At 42.6% G+C, this 12,607-nt stretch overlaps 1 protein-coding gene across 4 annotated transcripts in view; it reads right to left on the bottom strand.

The window, feature by feature from the left end:
- Positions 1-12,607, bottom strand: part of rerea (arginine-glutamic acid dipeptide (RE) repeats a) — a 212,961-nt gene that overhangs the window by 108,857 nt on the left and 91,497 nt on the right. Inside the window, exon 1 of one of the 4 annotated variants that reach the window (XM_049463250.1) lies at positions 2,678-2,759. The exons of the other annotated variants lie outside the window; for them this stretch is intronic. The gene's annotated coding sequence lies outside the window, so the exon portion shown is untranslated. Of the gene's footprint in view, positions 1-2,677; positions 2,760-12,607 lie in introns of those variants that run through there. 4 annotated transcript variants of the gene reach the window in all.

Below are 12,607 nucleotides of genomic sequence, written 5' to 3'. Positions count from 1 at the left end.
AAAAAGTTTGACAGACCCACACAAAGCAGGGTAGACCCAAGTAACTACAACAAATATATCCACAAGGCTGCAGATCAGCTCTGACATTTGCTTCACTTACTTGACACTAAAGATGCTAAAGACGGACACTATGCTAAAGATGGGGGATTTTATATGACTGATTAATAAAGGCTCCACAGTATCCTTTGTTGCGTATACTGATGATATTGTGATCTTATCAGTATTTTAGAAACATTGCATGTATGTATAATACAGGGTTGCATAAAACTATTTTTGCAATTATCCATTTTTAATGGCAGCCAAAAAGGAAAGCAAACACTACACAAAAACAACTCAGCCTTAATTGGCCCTTCATACACTCTCTTTAACTGTTCGTTCTCATCTCATTTTTAACACCACCACGCCGAGCATACTGGTCAGTGGCAATGCTCTTTCTTACAGCGAGCAGATTTTCCAGCTTTATTTATGGCGGAGATAAAGATTTGAGTAGGAGCAGCTGCTTCTACTTCAGCACATGTGCATAAAAGAAGTAGACAGCCTCAACAATAGACACGTACAGAGTCTTTTGTTTCATTATGAAGTGATTTCCTCACCAGCATATAAAAAAAAACACAAAAGGTGGACCTTCTTCTATCAAACCCTTCCACGCTGTCACACAAATTTGCTTCATATACAAAGATAGATAGCTAGAAGGCAGCTTTTAACACACAACAGTGACAAAGCAACCAGTTCATCTGCAGCCTGACCAGCCTGAATTTTGACCAGGACCAATTACGCAGTAAGCAGTCCTCCCCTGCATGGAGCTCACAGATGAATAACATGCTGAGGGGCAGGTGAGGCTTGAAGCCATTACACATCAATCAGCGGTGCAGGACCTTTTGAAAGATACCAGCTGTCTTAATGGAAAAGGGAGGGAGGGAGTGAGTGAGAAAGAGAGAGAGAGAGAGAGAGAGAGAGAGAGAGGGAAAGCGAGAGAGGAAAAAGAGAGAGACTGACATACAGAGAGAGAGAGAGAGAAAGAGAAGGAGCAAAACCAGCCATTTGTGAAAGCCGCTGAAAAGGCTTCAGGGGCTCAGCCAACAGCACCTATTTTACCATTTCCATTACTGCAATGAAGTCAAGGGGTGTGAGCTAGGAGGTTTTAAATAAAAATAAGTTTCTCCTTCAGAGCGGCAGAGAAATTAAACCTCCTAGGCCTCCTAAGCACCCAGTTGCTCTCTCACTATTAACACATCACCTCACAATGGGTGCGCAGCAGGGCTCTATTACAAAACACACTCCTTTTTCAACATTACTCTTTCATAGCACCATGTTTTATTCATCCCAGATCACTCTCGCATTACTCCCACGGACCAGAGCCTCCGTCTGTGATTTTGATTTCTTTTCTTTGAGGCAAAATCTACAAACCCACGACAAAGAGCGAGCGTGCACGGTGCCCGCCATTTTGCTACAATTCAAGCATCAAGAATACGGAAACAGCAGGCCGGAATATGGAATATCTGCACTCTATTTTACAGGTCTGGCCATTCAAATCCTCACAAAATAAAAAAAAGGTGTTGAGCGATTCTGTGCTACATTAAAGAAGCCAGTGGCGGCGGCAGCAGCAGCAGCGACAGCGATCAGCTCTGTATAATATATGCAAATCATTTGGTGATCCCAGATGCAACAAATGAGTTTTCAATCAGAGCATTATGAAACGGTAGAAGTATGACTGGCAAGGATTAAGACGGGCTTAATGCGCAAGGATTGAAGGCTGCAAAATACTCTCATATGATTAGGCTACATTTTTTTGTGAGAGCGAGATTAGCCTCAAAACACAGCATTATCTGCAACATGGTTAACTCACGAACATTTATCAGACAAAAGTCTGTATTCAATTTGCCTTCTATAGCCTGCAACAATGGTGGCATAAAATGGGGCTGTAATGAATTTGATTTTCTTCTTCATTGAGTAGAACAAGTACAATCGCCCCAAAGTAAACTAAAGAAAAGGTCCAGTATGAAAAAAAGAAAAAAGCATAGAAAGAAAGACAACTGCACCAATCCTTCAACTCCAATGCAATGCAAAGCAAAGCACATAAAGAAAAAAAAAACACACTACTTACCACCCAGCAGGCAAGCTACTCCCCCTGCCCTACTGAAGCACCCCACCAACCCCCCCTTCTCGCCTATTCTATTGTGCAACACCACCATGACTCAGTGTGCTGCTTCTTATTCCATATGTCTAGGCAGAGAAACCCAGAAACCATTCACTCCCCTTTCCTTAAAGCACTCAGTTCTTTCCTCCTATAACCAGTGTTTCAAAAAACCAGAGGCTCAGGTGTTGAAAACCTGTCCGCAAGTTTTAGCAGATACATACCGCACTTATTCATCTGCCACACAAAAGCCTCTACCTGATAAAATGAAGTGAGGAAAAACTTGACTGGATGGTTTACAGCCCTCTCTCTTACAGGCCGTGCTTCACAATTCGAGCCTCAGCAATTTCTCTCAGCAGCACTACTTCTCTACAAAACCTCAACACGGCCTTGAGAGCAGAGCGTGGACAAAGACAGACCTCAGCAACAAAGGAAGCCGTGTTTTGCTGCACTCTGGACTCCAATGGCATGGATTTTTAAACATTAACACTACAGGATGAGGAGAATTCCTGAATAAGAAAAAAAAATAGACTCCAAACAAACCTCTCAAAACCTTTTTCCTTGGTGTGAAGTGCGAAGTGCTCCTCACACATGCCTCCTCACACACGCATTCAGCCTTCAGGTTAGGCCTCACAGGACTGAGAGAACTCCTTCACTGCTCAGCCTTTCTGAGGGACTGTTGGGCTGGGGACTGACTGTTGTGAGAGACGAGCCAACCAACCAACCAACCAGCCAGCCAGCCATTCTTCACCAGACCCTCCCCCAATGAAAACACACACGCGCACACACAGACCCACACACTTACTTACACTCTCGCCAGCACTCTACAAACAACGCCTGTGTGTTCATGTGAACCCCTGACCTTTCCTTATTTACAGTATACATTTAGCAGACAACACAATCAGCTGCCGCTTATCTAAAGATTCAGATTCAAAAGCAAGGACGCCACAGCACCTGCACAGAAGACTGTGGTGAGATCACAGTTAGAGTGGTTTCATTTAAAATGCTACATTCTAGAGAAGCTCAGTGGTGGTGATAGGAACAAAGAAGCCTGACCTGACCCTGGCTCCAACTGAATACTAGGGGTGTCACGATTCTCTAAATCCTCGATTCGATTTCATTTTCGATTTGAGGGTCACGATTCGATTCGATTCTCGATTTTCTTGTTTTTTTTTCTTGTTATTATTTTATGCCTCATAAAATTTAAATAATATATTTATTATTATTATTATTATAAATATTATTATTATTATTTATTAAGATATATATGGTAATGCCATCTAGTGACTTTTTTTGGTAGCAACAGTGTGCACTATTAAAACAAGCAGTTTATCAGAGCTGTGTGTGGATGGCTGGTGAAACTGCTCATTACATGAAGCTGCAGTTCTTCATCCAACCACTAGCAGCAGCAGCACCCCGCTCTCTTCACTCAGTCACTACTTCAGTACAGCCCAGCCACGGGCTACAGAGCTCAGCCAGTCCGTTTTTACTGTTTCTGTAAACAAATAAAGGTTTTAACCCCACTAACCGGATAATACAGCTCACTACAGTTCATCTTTCAGCCCAAGCAGCTAACAGCAGCAGGTTAGAACAGCCGACACGGAGGCACTGCTCGGATTACATTATAAACAGGTCAGTTAGCGCGCTGCTAACCTCAGGATGTTTATAACTACGGAGTTTAGTGGACACACCACGGCCGCCAGGTAACTTAAGTCTTTTAAAGGCTACTGAAGACTATTAAAGGCTATTAGAGTGTAACCCCTGGCTCCCAGGGGTTACAAGAGGTTATTGAAAGCATTATTGGGGGGCAGAAATCAGTACAGGCTGGTTAGATAAGTGATGTGGGTATTGTCTTATAAATATTTACACATAACTTATATCTCTCCTGAAAAGCTTTTATTTTAGTCAGAAACACGCTTGTGTTTACTTTATCTGAGAGAAAGATGTTTTTTTAATTCAATGGAAAGCAACAGGTGTAGTCAATTATAAGTTTAAGATTTTTAATCCACCTCACTGTGATCTATAGTCAGTGTTCTCAAGTCACACTGACACACGCATTTCAGCGAGTTCACACGCTCTCACCTGCGCGCACCCACCCCTCCGTTAGATACAGATACAAAACCTGCGCGCCCAACCCCCGCCCCCCCCCCCCCTCCCCCGTTGGACAGATAAAAACAGTGATCACACTCCCGCCGACTGCGCTCATGCAGTGGCTATCTCTATTTAAATGAATAGGATGCGCTGTGTTGGTGCCGCGCCATTTGCGTAGCGCGCTGCGCTATTTGCGTAGCGCGCGCGGGAGGGATCGTCGATCCTCTTTTTGACTTCGATACTCGAGATCGTGACCTCATTTCGATTCGATTTCGATAAAATATCGAGATCGTGACACCCCTACTGAATACAGTAGACGAACTACCAGTACCGTTTATTTCTCAATGTTAGTATTTTAGCTGCCACCACCACTTCAGAATTGTAAAAACCTCATTAAATAAAATCGCTTGTAAAACTCTGCAGAGGGCTTTTAATTTGAAACAACAGATACGTAAGTGGAGATGCGAAAAGGTAGCGAAAGGTAGGTTAATAGGTCTTTTGAAAAATAGCCTTTAAAAAGCCATTCAAACATACATATGCATGTAAAGTGAATTTAAGAGCATTTGTGGGAAAAAAGAATGAAGAGAAACATGACAACTACATGTATAAAAGTTATTACAATAAACTAAGATATCACTGCACAAAATAAATAAGGCCACAAAATAAAGATCATTTACTTTTATGCATATCTCTGCATTCAGAGATATACATTAATAAGAAACTCTCTCTCTTTTCCCCCAATATAAAAGACGAGTACAAAATCAGATGAACATTGTTTTTAATTTGATTTTGTTTTTTTTTTTTTGTTTTTTTTTTTCAAGCTGTCTGCAACTCGCCCAGAGCGTGTCCACAACCCACTTTTGGGTCCAGACCCAACAGTTGACAACTGCTGATCTAAGCCTACCTTAAGCTAAATAAGTTTTATAGCTAAAATGAAGACAATTTAACACAAAACCTTTCAATTTTTCAGCACTCCACAAGGTGGAGTCCACACAGAATTCAGACAAGTACTACATTAAATAAATAAAAGCCATAATGAAGACAACAGAAAGCCAGAGAAGATTACCGGACATAAATTTACACAGAGAAAGGCATACAGTCTTCTGGTTAACAAAAATTGCTAAGGCTAAGCTACCTCAGCTACTACTTTCCCAGCTCTGTACAGCTTAAACCTTCAACTCAAAAATGGAGACAGTTCATGAAAAAAATTTAAACAAAGTAATCCCAAGCGTGATAAGTAATGCCGAATGCTTTATTTCATTTTTATTTAGGCCAGCAGATTGTAAAAATGAACCTAAACCTGTTTGTCTCTCCCTCGCAGGGGTGGTGTTAGAGTGGGCCTGCATCCCGCTCTGCTTACTCAAGCAGATTTTTTTACATTTTAAAATAAGCGTAATTCCTCTCTAAACAGAGCCTCCTTTTTTAGCATGTTCTGAAGGCAAGATTAACAATGATCTATGGGGATACTACCAAGCCTAATATGATGAATCTCACTGTTTATTTAGGACTAATAGAAATAGGCTGCACCTTATGTTCAGTGTTTTTATTAATGTATGGTCACATATGTTGCATGGGAAAAAAAGAAAACTAGGCTATATTCCTCCATGTTTTACATATGCTAACGGGCACGTTCCTGCTCATCTGAGTCAAATTAGCATGTTTCACCTGTAGGCAGAATATAGTGTCAACAAGACGTTAACCTATTTAACTCCTTATACCCTGTATGCAGACAAACACTATAGTTTTTCACCCTCACTAGTGCATTATTATCTTAATTTACATCTATTTTATAGACTCTAAAACAGTACCCTGTGGGACACCACAATACATGCTGGACTGTTACAAAATAAATTAAAAAGTAGCTTCTGCATATCAGGATTAATAACGGATTAATAATTTTTCTTTGCTTTACACAAATTGTTTTAATTTTCCTGTCTCTGCTTAGGAGGTTTAGGTGAAAGCACTTTCACAAATCACACTAGCATCTAATGCTAGCAATGCTCATACACATCTCACTTATTTACTTTGCTGTGCAACCCTTCCCTTCCCCCCAGTTTTTAAAACCACTGGGTTAGAGGGACACTATAAAGCTTTTTGACCTTACAATAACAGCTTTAAAATCATGTTGAGGCTTCACTGACCTTTAACAGTGAGGACAGCATGTTTATCACAGTCACTCCTGGCTTGGACAACTGCTAATCTCACTATGTAACTTTGGTGAAGCGAAGAGGATAATGTTTGAGAGAACTGAGTAACACTATTAGTGCTGTACCCAGTCATATTTCACTGTAGATTCTAGTTCGGTTTCTCTTAGCTTGTAAAATGTTACAAGCATGACTTTTAGGGATGGCACAAACCATGATTTCCACTTTCTGACTCTAGGGGAAGCCTAGAAGAAAGAAATGCCCATTCTTGAATAAAAAATCTTACTACTTAAATGTTTGAGTGCAGAATAGTTTATTACCGTGGAATACCCAAACAGACACTACACCAGAGTACCAGCAAAATAGGAAATGAAGCCTTTCACCACATCTGTATTGAAGGCTTTTAAAAATAACTAGACATAGGACCTTACTGACAGCCCAACTGATACAGTTTTGAACATACTCCGTCACAGCAGGGATGTCGGCTAAATCGATTTCATGCACATCACTCAAGCGCACACAACTAAATAAGGTTAAAAGAAACACAAAAAAACAAGCAGAAATCTCAAGGGTAGAGTCAAGGTCTTATTAATTGTGCACCAACCTAATCTCTGCAGCGGCTGTGGCAGTAGAGCAGCCGCTAAAGGCTTGGTTGTGAGTGTTCTAGTGTGTAAGTGCTTGTGCGACAGTGTGTGTGTGTGTGTGTGTGTGTGTGTGTGTGTGTGTGTGTAGTCCCTGCAAGCTGCACAATACCCCTAGGGGCCTGCTTCCCATCAGTGCATGTGTCTATTATCAGCAGCGTGGCTGAGAGCAACTTCATTTCACACAGTAATACCTGAGAGAGAAAGAGAGGGAGAAAGAGAGAGAGATAGAGAGAGACTCACGCTCTCGCACACATACTCTCTCTCACTTGGCTGTTTGTGTGTGGCGGGCACACAAGCAGCGAGCACTCAGACTAGCGTGTTTGGAGAGAGAAAGTGAGTGAGGGTGTCTGTGTGTGAGAGAGAGTGGGAGAGACAGAGAGAGCTCCAGAGAGGCAAAAGCTGAAAAGCCGCACTCTCCCTCCATTTCCAGTAAAGCGGCCAGTTCTGGAGAGTGTTATCACAGGCTGGACACTGGGGGACCTCTCTGTCTGTGTCGCGGATAAGAGCGCAGCTGGAGAACGGCGGCCACGGGGGCTGTATGAAGTGCTAATCATCAATCTGCGCTTTAATTGAGTTTGTCAAAGACGCAGATTTTTTTTTTTTTTTCTGCTAAAGTAATTTTTTTCTCCGAGAGGCTTTCCCATATTCATCAAGCCTGTAAGAACATCAAGAGAGCCATTCCCCACCCCACACAGTAATGTAATTTGGGACTGGAAATTATTTTAAAGGCACATAAAGGATGTGCATTACGGCAACGCACGTATCAACCCGGCGGAGGAACTATTTAAGGCCTAAATTGAGTCATTAGCTGCTAGCCGCTAGGCTCCTACTGCTAGATAATGTTCATAAAGGCTGCAGCAGATTCGCTCCCCCTCCACCACGGCTCAGCCTCCACCCCAGCACGCTCGATCAATACTAAATCAATGGCACATAAACACATATGTCACTGTCCAAACCCATCCCAGACACAGATAGGGGATATTAACATTACACACTAAAGCCTCCACCTCCTCCCCCTCATCTCCACTTTACTCCACTCCACTTTAACCCAACCCAACCCGATTCAACTCAACACAACCACCACACCCTCTTTACCGCCTGCCTTAGACTCACCCGGAAAGAAAGCAATCAATGCAACTTGCATGCAAGCATTTGTAGCCTATCGAAAATTTGAGCGGACCTGAATGATGGTCTGGTGTTCAGCGCTCAGGAAAAAAAACAAACAAACACAAAACAACTCACTCCATGAGCAGCACAGCAACAAACCCAAGCCAGGAAGATTCACCCCAGCCCTAAAAGAGATAAGCTAGATGATGTTTTGTCAGTTGCCTGAAATGTCACACTCTCTCTGCCTCAGCTTCATAGCCACACACAGAACACAGAAAAAAAAAGAGGAAAAAAGCATCCAAAGAAAATCCACCTAGACAGCCCAGGCAGGGGGGTTGGGGGGTGTCGTGGGGTGTGCAGAACGAGCCACTGGAGCTGAGTGACACCCACTGAGAGAGGCTGAAAGGCTCAGAGGAGCTGCCATACTCTCCCTCGGCCCCTGATCAAGCCAGCAAGAGACACGCACAAGGCCCTGCTCTGCCCTGCGATTCCGCCCCTAACCTCATTTTCTTCCTCCTCAGTTTATGTCCACCTCTGCATGTCTAAAACAGAAGCCACAATATTCCCCAGGCAGTTATATTTTTGTTAAGGTTGTGAAAGAAGAAGATAAAACTGACAAAACGCACCAGGAAACTAAAAAAATGAGCGGTAGCGTGATTAATAAAAGGCTTTAATTAAGTCTCTGCAGTCTATTTAAAAAGGTAGAAAATGAATTTGCTAAAATAAACAGTAGAATCTAGGAGTTCTACAATATTAGACTGTGGGATTTCAATACCAATATAAGCAATTATACCATTTCACAAAAAAAAAAAAAAAAAAAACATGGCATAGCGAGTTGTTTGTTGCCCTGCAGTTTAAACCACAAAGGCGAGAATCTGTAGAAGGGGAACATAAGGTGCAGTGGACCAATCACAGCTCCTGCAGTCTGTGATGCATAGGTACATTTCTAAGAGTGTTCAGTGTTTAATACTTACTATATACTGCATACTTAGAGACACTCAGAAAACCACATTAATAAAAGAAACACATTCTCATAGCACAGCCCTACTACACACTGAAACACAGCATTGAGCATTCAACCTTCAGGATGATGAGTTTCCAGGAGCAATGCCATTAGGTCAAAGCGTCAAACCATTTCCAGACTAAATTATTTATCTATCTGCTCACTGCTGCTGCTTCTTCTCCTTTCTTTCTTTCACTCTTCTTCTCTCTTATTCCTTTTTTTTTTTAACCCCAGCAACTGGCGGCAGATGGTACGAGAGAACAAGTGGCGCATTCAAATACACGCCTAATGGCTCTGCCAAGAGCACCTCCACCCTAGATACCACAGGATGGTATTACCTCTAATTAGGAGCGGCTTTTGTTTCTGGATCAAGCCACCTCTCTGCTGCTCCCTCCAAACCGCAGGCTGCCTCGCTTTAGGAGGCCGCAGTCTGCCGTGGATAACACCCTCTTTGTCGCTCCCTCTTCTCGGCCACTGAAGGCCCACACAGCTTCAAATATAAATATGAAATTCGGGAGACCGGAGGACAACCGCAGCACTATTTCCGACGTCAGCTAGCCTCCAAAAGTAGGCTTGTGTGCGTGTTAGGCTAGAAGAATGCCTGGGATAGACTTGGGATAGACTATGGAGAGCCTGCAGGGACAACCCAACATAATTCAGTTTAGTCACTCACTGCTTTCCCTCTTGCAATGTCCAAATGTTACTCAACAATGATCTCCTGAAATGGAGAACTGGAGGAGAACACCACTCTAAAACACCCTGGACAGGAGAAGAGGGGAAAATAAAAACAAGAGGAAAGAAAGCATCAGATCAGGAGTCGGAATTGCCTGTGTACTGTCTGGGCACAGGGTCCAAGCAGACGGTGCTGTAAACATCATTTGAGATTGTTTCCTTGCCTGGGAGCAAGCAGACAGGAGAGGAAAAGGGGACTTGGGGGTAATGAAAATGCTGCTGCTGGAACAAGGCAGGATCAGAAGCTCCTCGATCCTTCACGTACAGCTCATAAAACATGCATCGACTGGGACTATTACCGACCCTGGCGTTTTAGTGCACACTGCACGCGCCCAGGAAAGAGAGCGCACTTACAAAACCCATATCCGCACCGGCCCCCCGCACTCCTTCCTTCTTTATCTTCTTTTTTTTCTCCCCCACTTCTTCCCCCCGTTCCTTTTTATCAGGCTGATTTTCATGTGAGAGAGCAGCTGTTTAGAGAAAACATTAGTAGAGCGAGGCCTCCGAACAAAAGGCTGCCGCAGCCCGCCGAGTTCACGGCGTGTTTCTAAAACGCTGTACAGTAGCGATCAGGAGATTAACTCGGCCCATTCATGTGTGAAATGGAGACTTGATCCCGAACTGATAGCGCAGCCTGCCTCTAGCAAACAGAGGGCGGAATATTTTTCATCATTTCGCAACAACAACTGTAATATATTAGATTACCTCCTGCATCCTTCACTTCACTGCACTACGTGTGCTGTCCTCAGAAAGCAGAGCAGGTTTTGAGCACTGTGTACGTTTTTCTCCCTTACTTCCCTCCCCTTTTAACCACGGAACCAAGCAAGAGGCGGCAAAGCCTGCAGCCTCCGCAGTTCCTAATGGAGAATTGCGCTTAAATCCAGTGCATTTCAGCGAGGCGTATGTTGCAGATAACACAGCAAAAAAAGAAGAAGAAGAAAACCCCACAGAGCTAATGCGAGGCTTAAGCGTTAAATGAAAAAGAAGGCACATAAATGTTCATCATTACAGTCAAAATGCAAATAATACCATTAGAAAGTAATTGGGATTTTTTCCAAATCACTGGACGGGAAATTCCCACAGCAAGCCACAGCTTGGTTTTTATTTATTATTATTTGGTCATCCATTTGACGACAAGCTTTCAGCAGCATCTGCCATCACCAAACCAAGCCTCAACTGAGTGGAAAAAACACAGCCTGAGCAGATAGCATGACATATTCAGTCATGGGAAACCGTAGATTCTACACATAATACTGTAACACTGTTCCATGACAACACGTTATCTTGCTCCAGTTGTGTTTCAGCAGCAGCAGCACCGTATCTACAGGCTTCATGCTCATGAGCACGCTTTTTGAATTTCCTCGGCATGGCAAGGAGCGAAACCTCCAGGGGCAGGTCTGTGTGGGTATAAGTTAAAACAGCTTGCGAATGCATGGCTAAGCTTATAAACAGCCAGCGTGAGCATGTTTGCCACAGAGCCGCATTCATCCGACTGTATACGCTTGTGTCAATCTAAATGAGTAGTCCATTGACTGCTGAGCAACTGTATTTCCACTAAAGTGCACACTGGGCCGGGCTAATAAAAAGCTCGGCTGAAGTGAAATGTGGCCTGACCTTTCCGTATCTTTCTTTCAGCGGCTCCTTTACACAGATCTCTAGTTCTCCTCATACATCACCCTGAGGGGAATAAAATAAATAACTAAATAAATAAATAAGAAAACGCATGACTCTACTCCCCACCATACCACTGTCCTCTTGAAAAAGAAAAAAAAAAAAAGATAGAGAAAAGAAACGTAAAGACAGCATCTTGCCCCCGCTAACAATACAACTGAAGGCTCCAGTCTGCAGGTCAAACACTTTATTGCTTTAATAAAAGCTTTAATAAAAAGATTCAGAAAGCTGCAGCAACACTGCATTGTCCGCACTGCAGTAAATAAGCTTAATTCTGTAAAATAAATAAATAAATAACTAAGAAAGAAAGAAAAGAAGGCAGCACAATTCCCCATTCATAACATCTCTTCTGCTTGTGCTCCAACATCCCGCTATTAATAATCCCCACCAAAGTCTAATGTATAATTCATCTTTGCACGAGTCCTGTTATCTGTCTTTGTCCTTCCTAAAACAAAACGCACTGAAGATTTAGAGAGATAAAGCTGCCTGCACTCTCTATGGGCCAGCAAACTCGCACCAGCACTCCCTTCAGGTATTTAAGCTTAAGTCAAAGACAGCAAAAAGAATTCACAGCTCCAAATGCAGCACTTGCACAGATAGAAGAATAATGCTAGACAGATGAAGACATCCTATAAGTTTTATGTACATGTATCTGCTTATGTTTAACGCAGATTCTAAGACCCATATGTATGTAACAAAGTAACTGGTGTAGCATAGCGGATAACACCACCACCAATAATGCAAACATAGAAATATGGCCTAGGTATACTGTTCACACCACGTCCTTTTTAAACATGAAATGTCAGTTTAAAACACTGGTCCATACTAAACAGCTGATGTCTGATGCTGATACTATGTTTTATAGCCAATATGTTTGTAGTCAAGATTTCACAAACTATGGGTTTTGGACAATACAGTGTCCCAGAAACTGCTGCATAAACAATAAGGTAGTTTTATTTATAAATAAAAATTACAAAGCACGTATCTAGTAATCAATGATGCTTCTGCAAATAACAGTCCACACAATCCTTTACATCGTAACAATTTAACCACAACACAATGACAAGAAGCAGCAACCAAC

The sequence above is a fragment of the Astyanax mexicanus genome, chromosome 13 (assembly GCF_023375975.1).
Source record: "Astyanax mexicanus isolate ESR-SI-001 chromosome 13, AstMex3_surface, whole genome shotgun sequence".
NCBI lineage: Eukaryota > Metazoa > Chordata > Actinopteri > Characiformes > Acestrorhamphidae > Astyanax > Astyanax mexicanus.
This window is presented reverse-complemented; position numbering and strand designations above follow the sequence as displayed.